We start from the raw sequence: 18138 nt of genomic DNA on the forward strand, positions 1-18138 counted from the left end.
CTTTCACTTGTCTAGTTCTTTCACACTGAATGAATAAAATAAGAAGAGGGAGAAGCCACTTTAGACTATTGGGAAGCACACCGTGTCTGCTCTCTGCAGTATGTAGGCTCTTTGCTCTATGCAGTGTGCCTTCCTCCCTTGCTTGAGATAATCAATCAGTGATCTATCATGACATGATTGAAGGAAGGATACATTTCAGGAGTATTTGAACAGGCTTATATACAGAGTCCTTTCTGCAAAATGAAGAATCATGCTGGGTGAATCTGCATGGAAACAGCCTACTAAACTGATCAAGCTGAGCTTATTGTATGTACGGCTGGTGATGAGGTTGTGTTGTGATCTGCTTGGTCACTGTATGGAGCGGCAGACAGATCCACTGTAGAGCAATGATTAAAACAGATTTCGACCCGGTTGATCATCAAAAGCAGTATTTAGGTCAACAATCTATACACACAGATGCATGTACACACATGGATGGACACGCATTCACTCACTCAATCACTCACTCACTCACTCACTCACTCACTCACTCACTCACTCACTCACTCACTCACTCACTCACTCACTCACTCACTCACACACATACACACACACAGACACACACACACACACACACACAAAGCAGCCTGTAGAATCTTGTAGTCTACTGTGTGTACCGTCCTTGGTCTAGAGAATAACTTTATACATCCTCTGAGTCCATATCTTGCACAGCAAGCATCTGTTCTATGGTCACCCATTCATTACAAATGAACATATGAATGCTCAACAAAATATAAATAGGCTCTTAGTTACATGGCAACAGCATCATCTAATGATAGTTTGCTGAGCATCTACAGATGGACTATTTAAATAAAGTGTTACCATGAATAGGGATACACCAGCTAATAGCCAAACATGTACTTGCATCACTGATGAGGCTAAATCACTAAACCTAAAGTGAGCTCAGATGCTGTAACAATGGGCCGCCAGGTGTGATGAAGCTGGCAAATGGCCCACACATAAAAATGTCCAGTATATCTGTCATCCTCACAGCAGGTGAGCGCTCAGAGGGGCTGGATCCTGGCAATATCTGGCAACCTGAACCTATTGTTACTAGTAATGTTTTGACCATGCCAGGGCAACTCTTCAAAGGAGTTTGAGGATGGAGTAAGAGCAAGGAGGTAAGGGGAGAGAGAGAGAGAGAGAGAGAGAGAGAGAGAGAGAGAGAGAGAGAGAGAGAGAGAGAGAGAGAGAGAGAGAGAGAGAGAGAGAGAGAGAGAGAGAGAGAGAGAGAGAGAGAGAGAGAGAGAGAGAGAGAGAGAGAGAGAGAGAGAGAGAGAGAGAGAGAGAGAGAGAGAGAGAGAGAGAGAGAGAGAGAGAGAGAGAGAGAGAGAGAGAGAGAGAGAGAGAGAGAGAGAGAGAGAGAGTGCAAGAGGGAGAGAGTGCAAGAGAGAGAGAGTGCAAGAGGGAGAGAGTGCAAGAGGGAGAGAGAGAGAGAGAGAGAGAGAGAGAGAGACAGACGCAGAATTACTGTAAACACTTACAGATAGGATTAAAATCTCTATCACTCATGTGTCACTCTTCCAGTGACATTAGCTGTAGGATTAGACAGACATCATCGCATCCATGGCAAGAACATCCGATTGACGCATATACAAACAGTATGGAGAGATGTTAGAAAACTAAAGATTAAAGCACAATGGCAGGCAAGCTCAATCAAGCCCATATAAAATATTAGGAATTATTTCAAATAGTATTTTTTTATTTATTTATTTTATTTCACCTTTATTTAACCAGTTAAGCCAGTTGAGAACAAGTTCTCATTTACAACTGCGACCTGGCCAAGATAAAGCAAAGCAGTGCGATAAAAACAACAACACAGAGTTACATATGGGGTAAACAAAACATAAAGTCAAAAATACAAACAGAAAATATATATACAGTGTGTGCAAATGTAGCAAGTTATGGAGGTAAGGCAATAAATAGGCCATAGTGCAAAATAGTTACAATTTCGTATTAACACTGGAATGATAGATGTGCAAAAGATGATGTGCAAATAGAGATACTGGGGTGCAAATGAGCAAATGAGCAAAATAAATAACAATATGGGGATGAGGTAGTTGGGTGGGCTAATTTCAGAATGGCTGTGTACAGGTGCAGTGATCGGTAAGCTGCTCTGACAACTGACGCTTAAATTTAGTGAGGGAGGTAAGAGTCTCCAGCTTCAGAGATTTTTGCAGTTTGTTCCAGTCATTGGCAGCAGAGAACTGGAAGGAATGGCGGCCAAAGGAGGTGTTGGCTTTGGGGATGACCAGTGAGATATACCTGCTGGAGCGCAGACTACGGGTGGGTGTTGCTATGGTGACCAGTGAGCTAAGGTAAGACAGGGATTTGCCTAGCAGTGATTTATAGATGACCTGGAGCCAGTGGGTTTGGCGACGAATATGTAGTGAGGGCCAGCCAACAAGAGCGTACAGGTCACAATGGTGGGTAGTACAGTGGGGGGAAAAAGTATTTAGTCAGCCACCAATTGTGCAAGTTCTCCCACTTAAAAAGACGAGAGAGGCCTGTAATTTTCATCATAGGTACACGTCAACTATGACAGACAAAATGAGAAAAAAATTCCAGAAAATCACATTGTAGGATTTTTAATGAATTTATTTGCAAATGATGGTGGAAAATAAGTATTTGGTCAATAACAAAAGTTTCTCAATACTTTGTTATATACCCTTTGTTGGCAATGACACAGGTCAAACGTTTTCTGTAAGTCTTCACAAGGTTTTCACACACTGTTGCTGGTATTTTGGCCCATTCCTCCATGCAGATCTCCTCTAGAGCAGTGATGTTTTGGGGCTGTCGCTGGGCAACACAGACTTTCAACTCCCTCCAAAGATTTTCTATGGGGTTGAGATCTGGAGACTGGCTAGGCCACTCCAGGACCTTGAAATGCTTCTTACGAAGCCACTCCTTCGTTGCCCAGGCGGTGTGTTTGGGATCATTGTCATGCTGAAAGACCCAGCCACGTTTCATCTTCAATGCCCTTGCTGATGGAAGGAGGTTTTCACTCAAAATCTCACGATACATGGCCCCATTCATTCTTTCCTTTACACGGATCAGTCGTCCTGGTCCCTTTGCAGAAAAACAGCCCCAAAGCATGATGTTTCCACCCCCATGCTTCACAGTAGGTATGGTGTTCTTTGGATGCAACTCAGCATTCTTTGTCCTCCAAACACGACGAGTTGAGTTTTTACCAAAAGTTCTATTTTGGTTTCATCTGACCATATGACATTCTCCCAATCCTCTTCTGGATCATCCAAATGCACTCTAGCAAACTTCAGACGGGCCTGGACATGTACTGGCTTAAGCAGGGGGACACGTCTGGCACTGCAGGATTTGAGTCCCTGGCGGCGTAGTGTGTTACTGATGGTAGGCTTTGTTACTTTGGTCCCAGCTCTCTGCAGGTCATTCACTAGGTCCCCCCCGTGTGGTTCTGGGATTTTGCTCACTGTTCTTGTGATCATTTTGATCCCCACGGGGTGAGGTCTTGCGTGGAGCCCCAGATCGAGGGAGATTATCAGTGGTCTTGTATGTCTTCCTTTTCCTAATAATTGCTCCTACAGTTGATTTCTTCAAACCAAGCTGCTTACCTATTGCAGATTCAGTCTTCCCAGCCTGGTGCAGGTCTACAATTTTGTTTCTGGTGTCCTTTGACAGCTCTTTGGTCTTGGCCATAGTGGAGTTTGGAGTGTGACTGTTTGAGGTTGTGGACAGGTGTCTTTTATACTGATAACAAGTTCAAACAGGTGCCATTAATACAGGTAATGAGTGGAGGACAGAGGAGCCTCTTAAAGAAGAAGTTACAGGTCTGTGAGAGCCAGAAATCTTGCTTGTTTGTAGGTGACCAAATACTTATTTTCCACCATAATTTGCAAATAAATTCATAAAAAATCCTACAATGTGATTTTCTGGATTTTCTTTTCTCAATTTGTCTGTCATAGTTGACGTGTACCTATGATGAAAATTACAGGCCTCTCTCATCTTTTTAAGTGGGAGGACTTGCACAATTGGTGGCTGACTAAATACTTTTTTCCCCCACTGCATATGGGGCTTTGGTGACAAAACGGATGGCACTGTGATAAACTACATCCAATTTGCTGAGTAGAGTGTTGGAGGCTATTTTGTAAATGACATCGCTGAAGTCAAGGATCGGTAGGATAGTCAGTTTTACAAGGGCATGTTTGGCAGCATGAGTGAAGGAGGCTTTGTTGCGAAATAGGAAGCCGATTCTAGATCTAACTTTTGATTGGAGATGCTTAATGTGAGTCTGGAAGGAGAGTTTACAGTCTAACCAGACACCTAGGTATTTGTAGTTATCCACATACTCTAGGTCAGACCCACCGAGAGTAGTGATTCTAGTCGGGTGGGCGGGTGCAAGCAGCGTTCGGTTGAAGAGCATGCATTTAGTTTTACTAGTGTTTAAGAGCAGTTGGACCCAGGTCTAACTGCACTTAAACAGGTCTACCGGACGACACACAGCATCGCACTGATGCCTGTGTCTATGTAAAGTAGATGGAGGTTTTGAATGTTTGGTTCTGAATCAAATCAAATCAAATGTTATTTGTCACATACACGTGTTTAGCAGATGTTATTGGGGAAAGGGAAAGGGAAAGGGAGATATCTAGTCAGTTGTACAACTGAATGCATTCAACTGAAATGTGTCTTCCGCATTTAACCCAACCCCTCTGAATCAGAGAGGTGCGGGGGGCTGCCTTAATCGACATCCACGTCTTCGGCGCCCGGGGAGCAATTAGGGTTAAGTGCCTTGCTCAAGGGCACATCGACAGATTTTTCACCTAGTCGGCTCGGGGATTAGAACTAGCGACCTTTCGGTTACTGGCACAACGCTCTTACCCACTAAGCTACCTGCCGCCCTGCGGGTGTAGCGAAATGCTTGTGCTTCTAGCTCTGACAGTGCAGTAATATCTAACAAGTAATATATAACAATTTCACAACATATCATTAGCAATATGTCAGTGAACCAATTTCATTCCATTTATCCTCTGGGAGCCCTTTGGAGCTCAGCATCAGTCAGCGGACTTCACAACTGCAGCCATTCATTTGGCAGGAGGAATGTTGATATTTATTTTAACCGGCTGGTGCTGGAGAACAAAGACCCTTGAACTCTCACTGCAGGCTGGGTAGTGGTAAGTGGTTTGGGTCATTTCACCTCCCCCAGTTGGAGGTACTACCGGGTTCTCAGGGTTCTCTACAAGTGTTTAAATTCATGGTTCAAGTCAGGGAGATAGTGTTATAACAGTGTTGTAGAGAGAGAGACAGAGAAAGAAAGAGAGTATGAGAGATAGAAAGGGTTAGTCTATGTGTGTGCGTTTATTAGTCTGTGTGTGTGTGTGTGTCTGTGTGTGTGTCTGTGTAGGGGTAATTGCGCCACAGGGATCTGCTCTGTGGTATGTAGTGTTGGCCATCAGGCCTGATTCCCTCTCAGCATCAGGGGACGGACCACAGCTGCTGGCACAGCTGGTGATTTCACCACGTTCTTCTCCTCTAATCTAGCCCCGACACACTCACCGAATAACCCCATTAACTCACTACCCATCTCACACACTTACAGTATTCTCTCACTCCATTTACTCATCCTGTCTTCTACCTCTCATTCTGCACTCAACCTAACACCCACTTGTCACTGTTCTCCCACCCACAAGTTGAGAGAGCGAATGAGAGGAGAGCAAAGCAGGAGGAGAGGAAGTACTGCTTGGAAATGGACGCTGGGTATTATTGGGAAACAGTCTATTTATATCACCATAACCTTTCTCTTTCTCTGTCTCTCTTTCTATGTATCTCTACCCAACTCTATCTCCTCTCTCTCCCTCTATCTCTCTCTCTGTCTCTGTCTGTCTCTATCTCTCTCTGTCTGTCTCTGTCTGTCTCTATCTCTCTCTGTCTGTCTCTGTTGCGCTCTCCTGCTCTTTCTCCCTCCTTCTTCCTCCATCTTGGTGTGGGTTCAAGTCTGGGCTCCCAGCCGTGTGCCATGTTTTGAAACTTTATGTGCACATTGATGACGCCACTGTCTGTGTTTATGAAGCAGATGGGGTGGTCGAACGCCAAGCACTTTGCCATGTGTCTGCCAGTGGTGTGTAAGTCTGATGTTTCTGTGTCCAAGTCCATGTCATCGGTGGGCTGAGCTAACTCAGCCTAGCATCTGTCTACAATAAGGTCCTCCATAACCGCAGAGTATATTTGCTGAATGTATTAAAGAAGGCTGTTAATGTAAATGTAAGATGTTTCCTCACTCTTTTTGCTGTTCGACTCTGTTTATGCTTGAGGTCCTACTGTGTGTGTGTCTTCAGTGAAGGGGTTTAGTTTTGGATGGTATGGTTAGGACTTCAGACAAGGATGTCGAAGTGTGTGTTGGACAATGTTTCTTCATCCAGGTTTTAGAATGATCTGACTTGTTACTGCCTGATGAGTTGATAGGATACAGTGCATTCGGAAAGTATTCAGACCCCTTCCCTTTTTCCACATTCTGTGACGTTACAGCCTTATTCTAAAATTGATTAAATAAATAACAATCCTCATCAAGCTACACACAGTACCCCATAATGACAAAGTGAAAACAGGTTTTTAGAAATGTTTACTAATTTATAAAAATAAATAAAACAGAAATACCTTATTTACATAAGTATTCAGACCCTTTGCTATGAGACTCGAAATTGAGCTCAGGTGCATCCTGTTTCCATTGATCATCCTTGAGATGTTTCTGCTACTTGATTGAAGTCCACCTGTGGTAAATTTAATTGATTGGACATGATTTGAAAAAGCACACACCTGTCTATATAAGGTCCCACAGTTGACAGTGCATGTCAGAGCAAAAACCAACCCATGAGGTCAAAGGAACTGTCCGTAGAGCTCCGAGATAGGATTGTGTCGAGGCACAGATCTGGGGAAGGGCACCAAAACATTTCGCAGCATTGAAGGTCCACAAGAACACAGTGGCCTCCACCATTCTTAAATGGAAGAAGTTTAGAACCACCAAGACTCTTCCTAGAGCTGGCCGCCTAGCCAGAGCCCGATCGAACATTTCTGGAGAGACCTGAAAATAGCTGTGCAGCGACGCTCCCCTTGCAACCTGACAGAGCTTGAGAGGATCTGCATAGAACAATGGGAGAATCTCCCCAAATACAGGCGTGCCAAGCTTGTAGCGTCATACCCAAGAAGACTTGAAGTTGTAATCGCTGCCAAAGGTGCTTCAACAATGTACTGAGGAAAGAGTCTGAATACTTATGTAAATGTAATATTTAAGTTATTTATTTTAATACATTTGCAAAAATTACTAAAAACCAGTTTTTGCTTTGTCATTATGGGGTATTGTGTGTAGATTGACGAGGGAAAAAAACAATTTAATCAATTTTAGAATAAGGCTGGAACGTAACAAAATGTGGAGAAAGGGGTCTGAATACTTTCTGAATGCACTGTAGACCTCTGTGTACAGGGCCTAGTATGGGTAAGTAAAGTTAGCCTGGATTTTAGAGTGGGTGATATAGTCATCCATATTTTGATCAAGGTGAGCAAGGCATTCACATTTGGGAGAAAGTGGGTGAGTTACTATAGGTCCCCAATTCCCCCATATTTGGATAAGAGAGGGTGAGATCTCCATATATGGGTGAGTGAGGGAGTATGGGTAAGTTAGTGGCAGACAGTGAATGAGGGTGGATGTGTCACGATTCAGACAGACGACCAGAGGACCACAATTGCGTCACACCAGAAAGTTTATTAAACTTAAGGGAAAAGGGAAGTAGGGAGTGAATGAAGGCTCCAGGGGTAACAGGGATCCCGTCCAATGCGCTGGGTCTGTGCCCCCCCCAGTGGCAGCGATGCGTCCTATGAAGCCGGTGGTGGATGGTCCAGAAGTCCTGGGGGGGGGGAGACACAGACACAACAGGGCGGAATGAAACCAGGCAGCAGTACAGTTCAAGGGAAATCCAAAATACGTAGTAGCAAGGCAGAAGGCTGGTCAGAGTTACCGGGATTGAAGAGTAGTCAGGAGTCGTAATGGCAGAAGCAGGTCTGGATCTCCTGAGGCAGAAGAGTATCCAAAAAACAGGCAGGTCCGGGGTCACAAAACCAGGGTGAGCCAGAAGCGCGAGCAAACAGGTTCCGGGTGTGAGCTTTGCAGACGATCTGACACCGGAGAGCTGAAAGACAGGGCCTTAAATACTGGGAGAGGTTAGTGGGTAATGCAGCGCAGCTGGCAGAGTAATTAGAGCCGAGCAGAGCAGGGACAGGTGGAGCTAGTTAGGCTGAGTAGAGAGAGGGAGGTGAGCAGAGTGGAAGATAGTGGAAACAAATTAAGGTGGTAACCCGGTGGAGTGAGAGGGCTCATGACAGAACCCCCCAAGGGACGGCCCCAGAAGTCCCAAGAGCAACACCACGCCGGGCGGGAGGAGGGGAGCCGGAGGGCGGCTAGAACTCCTCCGAACGGTCCGAGTGAACGTCCTCATCCTCGGAGGAAGCCGGAGGGCCGTGGTCGGGAGATGGGACAGGTCCCGAGACAGGATCAGGCACAGGACAGGAAGCCGAGCGGGCCGGACGGTTAGGGACCCCTCTGGGGCGGCCCCTACGGATTGCAGGTTGATCCGGATGCCGTTGGTGGAAAGCGGTGATGAGAGTCCTATCCACAATCCGACTAGCTGGCACCCAGGTCCTTTCCTCAGGTCCATAGCCCTCCCAGTCAATGAGGTACTGGAGACCCCTACCCCTCCGTCTGGACCGAAGCAGGCGGCGGACGGTGTAAACCAGACCACCATCGACGAGCCGTGGAGGAGGAGGACCAGGCGCAGCAGGGACCAGCGGACTCTCATGGATGGGCTTAATCTTAGACACATGGAAAGTGGGGTGCACCCTCAGGGAATTAGGCAGTTGGAGCCGGACAGCAGTTGGGCTAATCACTCTTATGATAGGGAATGGGCCAATGAACCGAGGTGCCAGCTTCTGCGACTCCACCCTGAGTGGCAGGTTCTTCGATGACAACCACACCCTTTGACCAACATGGTAGGTGGGAGCAGGAATTCTCCGACGGTTGGCCCCGGTAGTGTAGCTGGCAACGGACCTGAGGAGTGTGGCTCGGGCTTGTGACCAGGTGCGGCGACATCGACGGGCAAAAGCAAGTGCAGATGGGCAAGTAACCTCCTCCTCCTGGCTGGCAAATAGAGGAGGCTGGTATCCATAAACACATTGGAAAGGGGACATACCGATGGCAGAGCAGGTCAGAGAATTGTGTGCGTACTCCACCCATGTCAATTGCTGCGACCAGGAGTGGGGGTTGCGTGAAGTCATGCATCGCAGTGCCTTCTCGAGCTCCTGATTAGCCCGCTCTGACTGCCCATTGGATTGGGGATGGAATCCGGAAGTCAGACTGACTGTGGCTCCCAGCAGGTGACAGAACTCCTTCCAAAAAGCGGAGGAGAATTGTGGACCACGGTCAGAAACAACATCCCTTGGCAGTCCGTGGATCCGGAAGACGTGTTCCAGGACCACCTGGGCGGTCTCCTTGGCGGTTGGGAGCTTGGGGAGGGGAATGAAGTGTGCCATCTTGCTGAAACGGTCAACGATGGTGAGAATGACGGTCATGCCACTTGAAGGGGGCAGCCCCGTGACAAAGTCAAGGGCGATGTGAGACCAGGGACGTCTGGGCACAGGCAGGGGCTGCAGCAATCCGGCTGGGGGCTGGCAGGACGACTTGTGTTGGTTGCAGATGGGGCAGGCTTGGACGAATTCCCGTACATCCTTCCTCAGAGAGGGCCACCAGAACCTCTGGGCGAGCAGGTTGTAAGTGCGGGTGGAGCCAGGGTGACAAGCTAGGCGGGAGTCATGTCCCCACTGAATGACCTGGGACCTCAGGTCTTCGGGGACAAAAAGGCGGTCAGCTGGGCAAGTGCTGGGACCTGGCTGGTTACGGAGAGCCTCCAGCACCTGTTCCTCAACAGCCCAGGTCAGAGCTGCAACGATGCAGGGACTTGGCAGAATCGACACAGGGTCCTTGGAGGGGGTGTCATCCTTCTGGAATTGACGGGAGAGGGCGTCTGGCTTGGTGTTGCGTGATCCAGGCCGGTATGACAGAGTGAAATTAAACCTGGTGAAGAACAGGGCCCAGCGGGACTGCCTGGGAGTTCAACCGTTTGGCCGTGCGGATGTACTCCAAGTTCTTATGATCGGTCCAAACGAGAAATGGAATGGTGGACCCCTCCAGCCAGTGACGCCACTCCTCCAAGGCAAGCTTCACAGCCAGCAGCTCACGGTTCCCTATGTCGTAATTGCACTCAGAGGGGGACAACCGACGTGAGAAAAAGGCACAGGGATGGAGCTTCCTATCCTCCGCAGCCCACTGAGAAATCACAGCACCAACTCCCACATCCGAGGCGTCCACCTCCACAATGAATTGCCGGTCCACATCAGGCATCTGGAGGATGGGAGCGGAGGTGAACCTCACCTTGAGGGTACTGAAGGCTTTGTCGGCTGCTGGGGTCCAGGTGAAGGGGTTGCTTGGTGCTGGTTAGAGCAGTGAGAGGGGCAGCAACGGTACTGTAGTTCCGGATAAACTTCCTATAGAAGTTAGCAAACCCCAGAAACTGTTGCAGCTTCTTTCTGTTCTCCGGAACTGGCCATGAAGTGACTGCTGATACTTTGGCAGGATCCATTTGGATACTTCCTTCTGCCACTATGTACCCCAGGAAGGCCACTGTCTTGACGTGAAACTCACATTTCTCTGCCTTGGCGTGAGGGAATTCTCCAGAAGACGATGAAGGACTTGCTGGACATGGCGGGTGTGTTCAGACAGGTTTCTGGAGTAAATTAAGATGTCATCCAGGTAAACGAAGACAAACTTGTTTAACATGTCCCGCAGTACATCATTCACTAGAGCCTGGAACACAGCAGGAGCATTGGTGAGGCCAAAAGGCATAACCAGATACTCGTAGTGGCCTGTTGGTGTATTGAATGCGGTTTTCCATTCATCTCCCTCCCGGATCCGCACTAGGTGGTAAGCGTTTCTGAGATCCAACTTGGTAAAAACAGTGGCTCCCTGGAGCAACTCAAAAGCAGAGGTGAGCAGAGGCAGAGGGTAACGGTTCTTCACTGTGATGTCGTTGAGTCCCCTGTAGTCGATGCAGGGGCGAAGAGATCCGTCCTTCTTCCCCACAAAGAAGAAGCCAGCACCAGCAGGAGATGAAGATGAACGGATTAATCCTGCGGACAGAGAGCCATTGATGTAGTCCTCCATGGACTTTCTTTCAGGAGCAGACAACGAATAAAGACGACCCCTTGGAGGAGCTGTTCCAGGGAGGAGGTCGATGGCACAGTCGTACGGTCGGTGAGGGGGCAGAGATGTGGCTCTTGCTTTGTTAAACACCTCTCTGAGACCATGGTAGCATTCTGGGACATTGGAGAGGTCAGGAGCGGAGTTAGTAGGTACTGGCCGAGGGGGTAGTGCGGCAGCAAGCAGGCAGGTTCGGTGGCAGTCCTCTCCCCACTCCCTGATCACCCCGGTCACCCAGTCGAGCTGAGGGTTGTGCCGGCGGAGCCATGGGTAACCCAGGATGAGGGGTTGGCCTGGAGAGGGGAGCAGGTGAAACTGGATAGTTTCTTGATGGTTTCCCGGACAGACCCATCGAGACCGGGGCCGTGACATGAGTGACCGATCCGAGTAAGTGTCCGTCCAGTGCCCGGGCAGGAATAGGAGGTGTCAAACGGAGGTTCTCCAGTCCCAGTTGGCGTGCCAGCTTGATGTCCATTATGTTGGCTTCGGCGCCAGAATCCACCAGAGCAGCCAGGGTGTGAGTTGAGTCAGAGAGGCGGAGGTGAACTTGCAGCAGGGGGTTTGCGGTCGGAGGACTGGATGGTCATTGAACTCAACCGGACTCCCCCTACGCCCGGTGAGCTTCGGCCCTTTAAAGGGCAGGTTACCACACGATGTCCATCACCTCCACAATAGAGGCAGAGGTTTGAGGTGAAGCGGCGCTGGCGCTCTGCAGGAGTGAGGGAGGCTCGCCCAATCTCCATAGGCTCAGACTGATCAAGCTGACCTGGGTGAGTGGCAGTAGATGACAGGAGCCCAGTCGGATCTCTCCGAATGCCGGTAGTAGGTGGACCTTGGCGCCCCCTCTCACGACGACGGGTCTGTATCCTTCTGTCGATCCTGACAGTCAGTGCGATGGCTTCATCAAGAGTGGAAGGCAGTTCATGGGAGACCAACTCGTCCTTGATATAGTCAGCCAAACTATGGAAGAACGCGTCCACCAACGATGGTGTGTTCCAAGAACTTCGTCTAGCCAGGGTTCGGAAGTCGATGGAATGGTCTGCGACTGTACGTCTGCCTTGTCGAATACTGAACAGTTCACGAGACGCCTCTGCGGTGGGTGAATCCAGGTCAAACACCTTCAGCATCTCCTCAGCAAACAGGTCGAAGGTTGCACATGCGGGGGGTTTGACGTTCGAACTCTGCTGTTCCCCAGAGTCGAGCTCGGCCCGTCAGGTGAGTGATGGCATACCCAACTTTAGCCCCCTCCGTGGCGAAGGTCCTTGGCTGCAAGGAGAACTGAAGTCGGCAGCTAGTCAGGAATGGCCGGACCTGGGTTGAATCGCCGTTGAACCGCTCGGGGTTTCCAATCTTGGGTTCCGAGCAGCGGCTGCAATGACCGGGGCAGGTAACTCGGGGGCTGGGCTGGTGGGCAGACTGGCTGGGGTAAGGTTGGTGAGGAGTTGAATGATCATGGCGAGTTGTTGTTGCTGCTGCTGGAACTGCTGCTCATGCTCATCGGTTTCCATGTCGGGGGAAAGTGTGCGCTGAGTCCATAATGGTCAGATCGTACTGTCACGATTCAGACAGACGACCAGAGGACCACAATTGCGTCACACCAGAAAGTTTATTAAACTTAAGGGAAAAGGGAAGTAGGGAGTGAATGAAGGCTCCAGGGGTAACAGGGATCCCGTCCAATGCGCTGGGTCTGTGCCCCCCCAGTGGCAGCGATGCGTCCTATGAAGCCGGTGGTGGATGGTCCAGAAGTCCTGGGGGGAGACACAGACACAACAGGGCGGAATGAAACCAGGCAGCAGTACAGTTCAAGGGAAATCCAAAATACGTAGTAGCAAGGCAGAAGGCTGGTCAGAGTTACCGGGATTGAAGAGTAGTCAGGAGTCGTAATGGCAGAAGCAGGTCTGGATCTCCTGAGGCAGAAGAGTATCCAAAAAACAGGCAGGTCCGGGGTCACAAAACCAGGGTGAGCCAGAAGCGCGAGCAAACAGGTTCCGGGTGTGAGCTTTGCAGACGATCTGACACCGGAGAGCTGAAAGACAGGGCCTTAAATACTGGGAGAGGTTAGTGGGTAATGCAGCGCAGCTGGCAGAGTAATTAGAGCCGAGCAGAGCAGGGACAGGTGGAGCTAGTTAGGCTGAGTAGAGAGAGGGAGGTGAGCAGAGTGGAAGATAGTGGAAACAAATTAAGGTGGTAACCCGGTGGAGTGAGAGGGCTCATGACAGGATGGATTGGGGGATGTGTTGGAATTTCCACAGCACTCTGTAGCCAGGCAGAGATCGAGACAGAGAGAGAGAGAAAAGAGAGAGAGAGAACAGTTAATCCTCTTATAGCTCCAACACACATAACAGAGTGGGTTTCCTCTCTTCAGATCAACAGAAGCAGAGCCCATAGCTTTAACATACACACTACAGTCTGCTGATCACTGTCATGGGAGGTGTGTGTGTGCAGATACACAGTAATGAAGCTAAGTATACTGTATGCTAGATCTAACACACACTCACACACTCATATATACTCTTTTCAGATTAATTCACACACACAGACACAATTGTCCAGTCAATCAATATGTGCAGATTAGCATATGCTCTCTCTCTCTCTCTCTCTCTCCTAGTAGATCAGTGTGTCAGTGAGGCAGTAATCCTGCTTGGCTGCTGTTCTTCTCTGGGTTGGCAGATGGCACAGATATCCCTGCCCGTCATCTGGACAACCTGGCGAGATACAGCCACACAACACAGTCCTGGAGATTACTGTCAGCTTCACCATCATAGCGGTGGAGCTATTGTCAAAAAAACAGTGGGCCCTTTTATTTGGGGAGATGTAGGAGTGTGTACTAGCCTGGTCCCAGATCTGTTTGTGCTGTCTTGTCAACTCCTATGGTCATTGTTGGCCAGACAGCACAAACAGATATGGGACCAGGCTAGGAATGTACTGTATATGGAGTGATAGTTAAATCTGTATTGTGTATAGGCTATGTTATATGATATACACTACCGTTCAAAAGTTTGGGGTCACTTAGAAATGTCCTTGCTTTCAAAATAAAATAAAAAAAATGGTCCATTAAAATAACATCAAATTGATCAGAAATACAGTGTAGACATTGTTAATATTGTAAATGGTTATTGTAGCTGGAAACTGCTGATTTTTAATGGAATATCTACATAAGCGTACAGAGGCCCATTATCAGCAACCATCAGTCCTGTGTTCCAATGGCACGTTGTGTTTGCTAATCCAAGTTTATCATTTTAAAAGGCTAATTGATCATTAGAAAACCCTTTTGCAATTATGTTAGCAAAGCTGAAAACTGCTGTGCTGATTAAAGAAGCAATAAAACTGGCCTTGAGACTAGTTGAGTATCTGGAGCATCAGCAATTGTGGGTTAGATTACAGAACTTTCTTCTGAAACTCGTCAGTCTATTCTTGTTCTGAGAAATGAAGGCTATTCCATGCGAGAAATTGCCAAGAAACTGAAGATCTCGTACAACGCTGTGTACTACTCCCTTCACAGAACAGCGCAAACTGTCTCTAACCAGAATAGAAAGAGGAGTGGGAGGCCCTGGTGCACAACTGAGCAAGAGGACAAATACATTAGAGTTTCTAGTTTGAGAAACAGACACCTCACAGGTCCTCAACTGGCATCTTCATTAAATAGTACCCGCAAAACACCAGTCTCAACGTCAACAGTGAAGAGGCGACTCCGGGATGCTGACATTCTAGGCATAGTTGCAAAGAAAAAGCCATGTCTCAGACTGGCCAATAAAAATAAAAGATTAAGATGGGCAAAAGAACACAGACACTGGACAGAGGAAGATTGAAAAAAGTGTTATGGACAGATGAATCGAAGTTTGAGGTGTTTGGATCACAAAGAAGAACATTTGTGAGACGCAGACCAAATTAAAAGATGCTGGAGGAGTGCTTGATGCCATCTGTCAAGCATGGTGGAGGCAATGTGATGGTCTGGGGGTGCTTTGGTGGTGGTAAAGTGGGAGATTTGTACAGGGTAAAAGGGATCTTGAAGATGGAAGGCTATCACTCCATTTTGCAACGCCATGCCATACCCTGTGGACGGCGCTTGATTGGAGCCAATTTCCTCCTACAACAGGACAATGACCCAAAGCACAGCTCCAAACTATGCAATAACTATTTAGGGAAGAATCAGTCAGCTGGCATTCTGTCTATAATGGAGTGGCCAGCACTGTCACCGGATCTCAACCCTATGGAGCTGTTGTGGGAGAAGCTTGACCGTATGGTACGTAAGAAGTGCCCATCAAGCCAATCCAACTTGTAGGAGGTGCTTCAGGAAGCATGGGGTGAAATCTCTTCAGCTTACCTCAACAAATTGACAACTAGAATGCCAAAGGTCTGCAAGGCTGTAATTGCTGCAAATGGAGGATTCTTTGACAAAAGCAAAGTTTGAAGGACACAATCATTATTTCAATTAAAAATCATTATTTCTAACCTTGTCAATGACTACATTTCCTATGCATTTTGCTATATTTCCTATTCAAACTCATTTCATGTATGTTTTCATGGAAAAGAAGGACATTTCTAAGTGACCCCAAACTTTTGAACGGTAGTGTATGTGTAGATTCTAATTTGTATGGGACTGGATTATTTAGATGTGGACATGATTGTGTGCAGGGTATTTGTTGTTGAATACATGGTTGTTGCGTGATGCTCTTTTCACCATGGCATGCTATTCCTACTGATGGTATTGTATTGCCTTGTATTGTATTGCTCTTGAGTCTTGAATGACCACCATTGTTACAGTGGTCTGTCCGTCTGTCTGTGTGTCTGTCTGCCTGCCTACCGGTCTGTCATGGCTGTGGTTGCTCTGAGTTCCCATGTGCTTTCAGAAGTCTTAACCTCAAGGCCTGTGGTAACCTGCGGTCGCCCCCTAAACCCCCAAATGAACGTTTCCAATTATTATTGTTATTATTACTACAGAAAACGGGACGAGCAGAGGGAAGGGGTGAATAATACGATAGAAGGAGAAGAAAAAGTATCTTGGCTCTGTGTAAGGAACACTTTGCAGGCGAATACCGAGCTAAGAAGACAAACATGAGAGTTGAGGAGAACACTGTGTTCAGCTTTATCCTGTAAGGACCGGGTGGAGGGGAGCAAGGGATAGCAGGAGAGGGAAAACAAAGTGAGAGAGAGAGAGAGGGACTGAGAAAAGAATGCAAACTAAGGCAATGAGGGAAGGAAGTGAGTGAAGGAAGAAAGATACGGCTTGGATCATGGATTTATGGAGTTAAGAGTGTGTTTCCCAACCGGTTTAGCAGGACGCTTTGGAGATCCCATTGGGATCCCTTAAAGGGATACTTTGGGATTTTGACAAGAACGATTGATCTACTTCCCCAGAGTCAGATGGACTTGTGGATACCATTTTTATGTCTCTGTTCCAGTATGAAGGAAGTTAGAGGTAGTTTCGCAAACTAGCGTCAGCGCAATGACTTGAAGTCTATGGTAACAGCTGGTTACCATAGACTTCATAGACTTCCAGTCATTGCGCAAACGCTAGTTAGTAATTGCGCTAACGCTAGTTAGCATCTTCCTTCAAACTGCATGCAAAAAAGGCATGTTTCCACAAGTTCATCTGACTCTGGGGAAGTAGATAAAGGGCTTCATTGCCAAAATCCTGAAGAATACTTTTAAGCGGGGGAGGCAGAAATATCTTCATGGGTGAAATCTACAGACCTCAATCTGGTCACAGTGAAATGGACCTTGAAAACAAGACAGTAGAGGAAGGGCACATGGATGGAGCACAGAGAGTGAGACTGGTAGGCCACTTGTTGTTCAAGACTAGAGTGAGAAACGTTTTAATGGTCAACTAGAACGATACATAAGACAGACATCAGTTTCTCAGAAACATGATGGAAAACAATGAGAATCTACAGAACTATACACACTGTGGTGGATCACATCTGATTGTGATCCAGTGACTGTAGACTGTGGTGGGTCCCTCCAGCTTCACTCCCTTAAGTCAGGGTGTCCCTGACGGTCAGCTCTATGGCAATGCTCAGAGTCTCAGACAGAGAAAAATCATTTTGGCTTAGGTGGTAGCCTGCTCAGTGCTCTGAAATAAAAGTCTGGGGAATAGGCCTATACATCTCCTCTGTCTCTCTCTCTCTCTCTCTCTCTCTCTCTCTCTCTCTCTCTCTCTCTCTCTCTCTCTCTCTCTCTCTCTCTCTCTCTCTCTCTCTCTCTCTCTGTCTCTCTCTCTGTCTCTCTCTGTCTCTCTCTCTCGCCCCTCTCTCTCTCTCTTTCTCTCTCTCTCTCTTTCTATATTCCTCTGTCTCGTAAAACGTGGTGTGTTTCTCCTGTGTAGCTCCCTGATGAAAAGCACATCTGGAGAAGAGAGGATCAGACAGACAGGATTATTTTTAGCAACACTTCTGTCCCAAGGCAGGAAGCTCCTTCAGCAGTAAATATCTCTACCTCCTCCTCCTCTTCCTCCTCCTGTCCATCATCCTAATACACTCCAGAGGGTGTTATTGACTGCATAGTCCACACCACACTGGAGGTTGTGAAATCTGGTGGTTGTGAAACTGACTGTATAGTCTGTTAACTTATGATTTCTCAAAACATATTAAACTGAACCTGGGTCATAAGGTGGCCTGAGTCTCACACAGACAGGCAGACAGACATGCAGACAGACAGGCTGGCAGGCAGACAGACGGATAGATAGACGCACTGACACACTCGCACACGCGTGTACACACACACACACACATACATTGAAAAGCCTGGCATCCAAGGCTGCACCTGCAGTGGACCAGTTCCGTTGTCCCCTTATCCCATCACTCGTCAGCCCCTCCTCAGTCTCGTCAGCC

The 18138-nt window shown here is 47.8% G+C and overlaps 1 protein-coding gene across 8 annotated transcripts in view; it reads left to right on the forward strand.

Annotated features, from left to right (window-relative positions):
* The window catches only part of LOC121532272 (protein MTSS 2-like), a 40683-nt gene that overhangs the window by 4135 nt on the left and 18410 nt on the right, over window positions 1-18138 (forward strand). The window lies entirely within an intron of this gene.

Source organism: Coregonus clupeaformis, chromosome 19 (genome assembly GCF_020615455.1).
Source record: "Coregonus clupeaformis isolate EN_2021a chromosome 19, ASM2061545v1, whole genome shotgun sequence".
Lineage (NCBI taxonomy): Eukaryota > Metazoa > Chordata > Actinopteri > Salmoniformes > Salmonidae > Coregonus > Coregonus clupeaformis.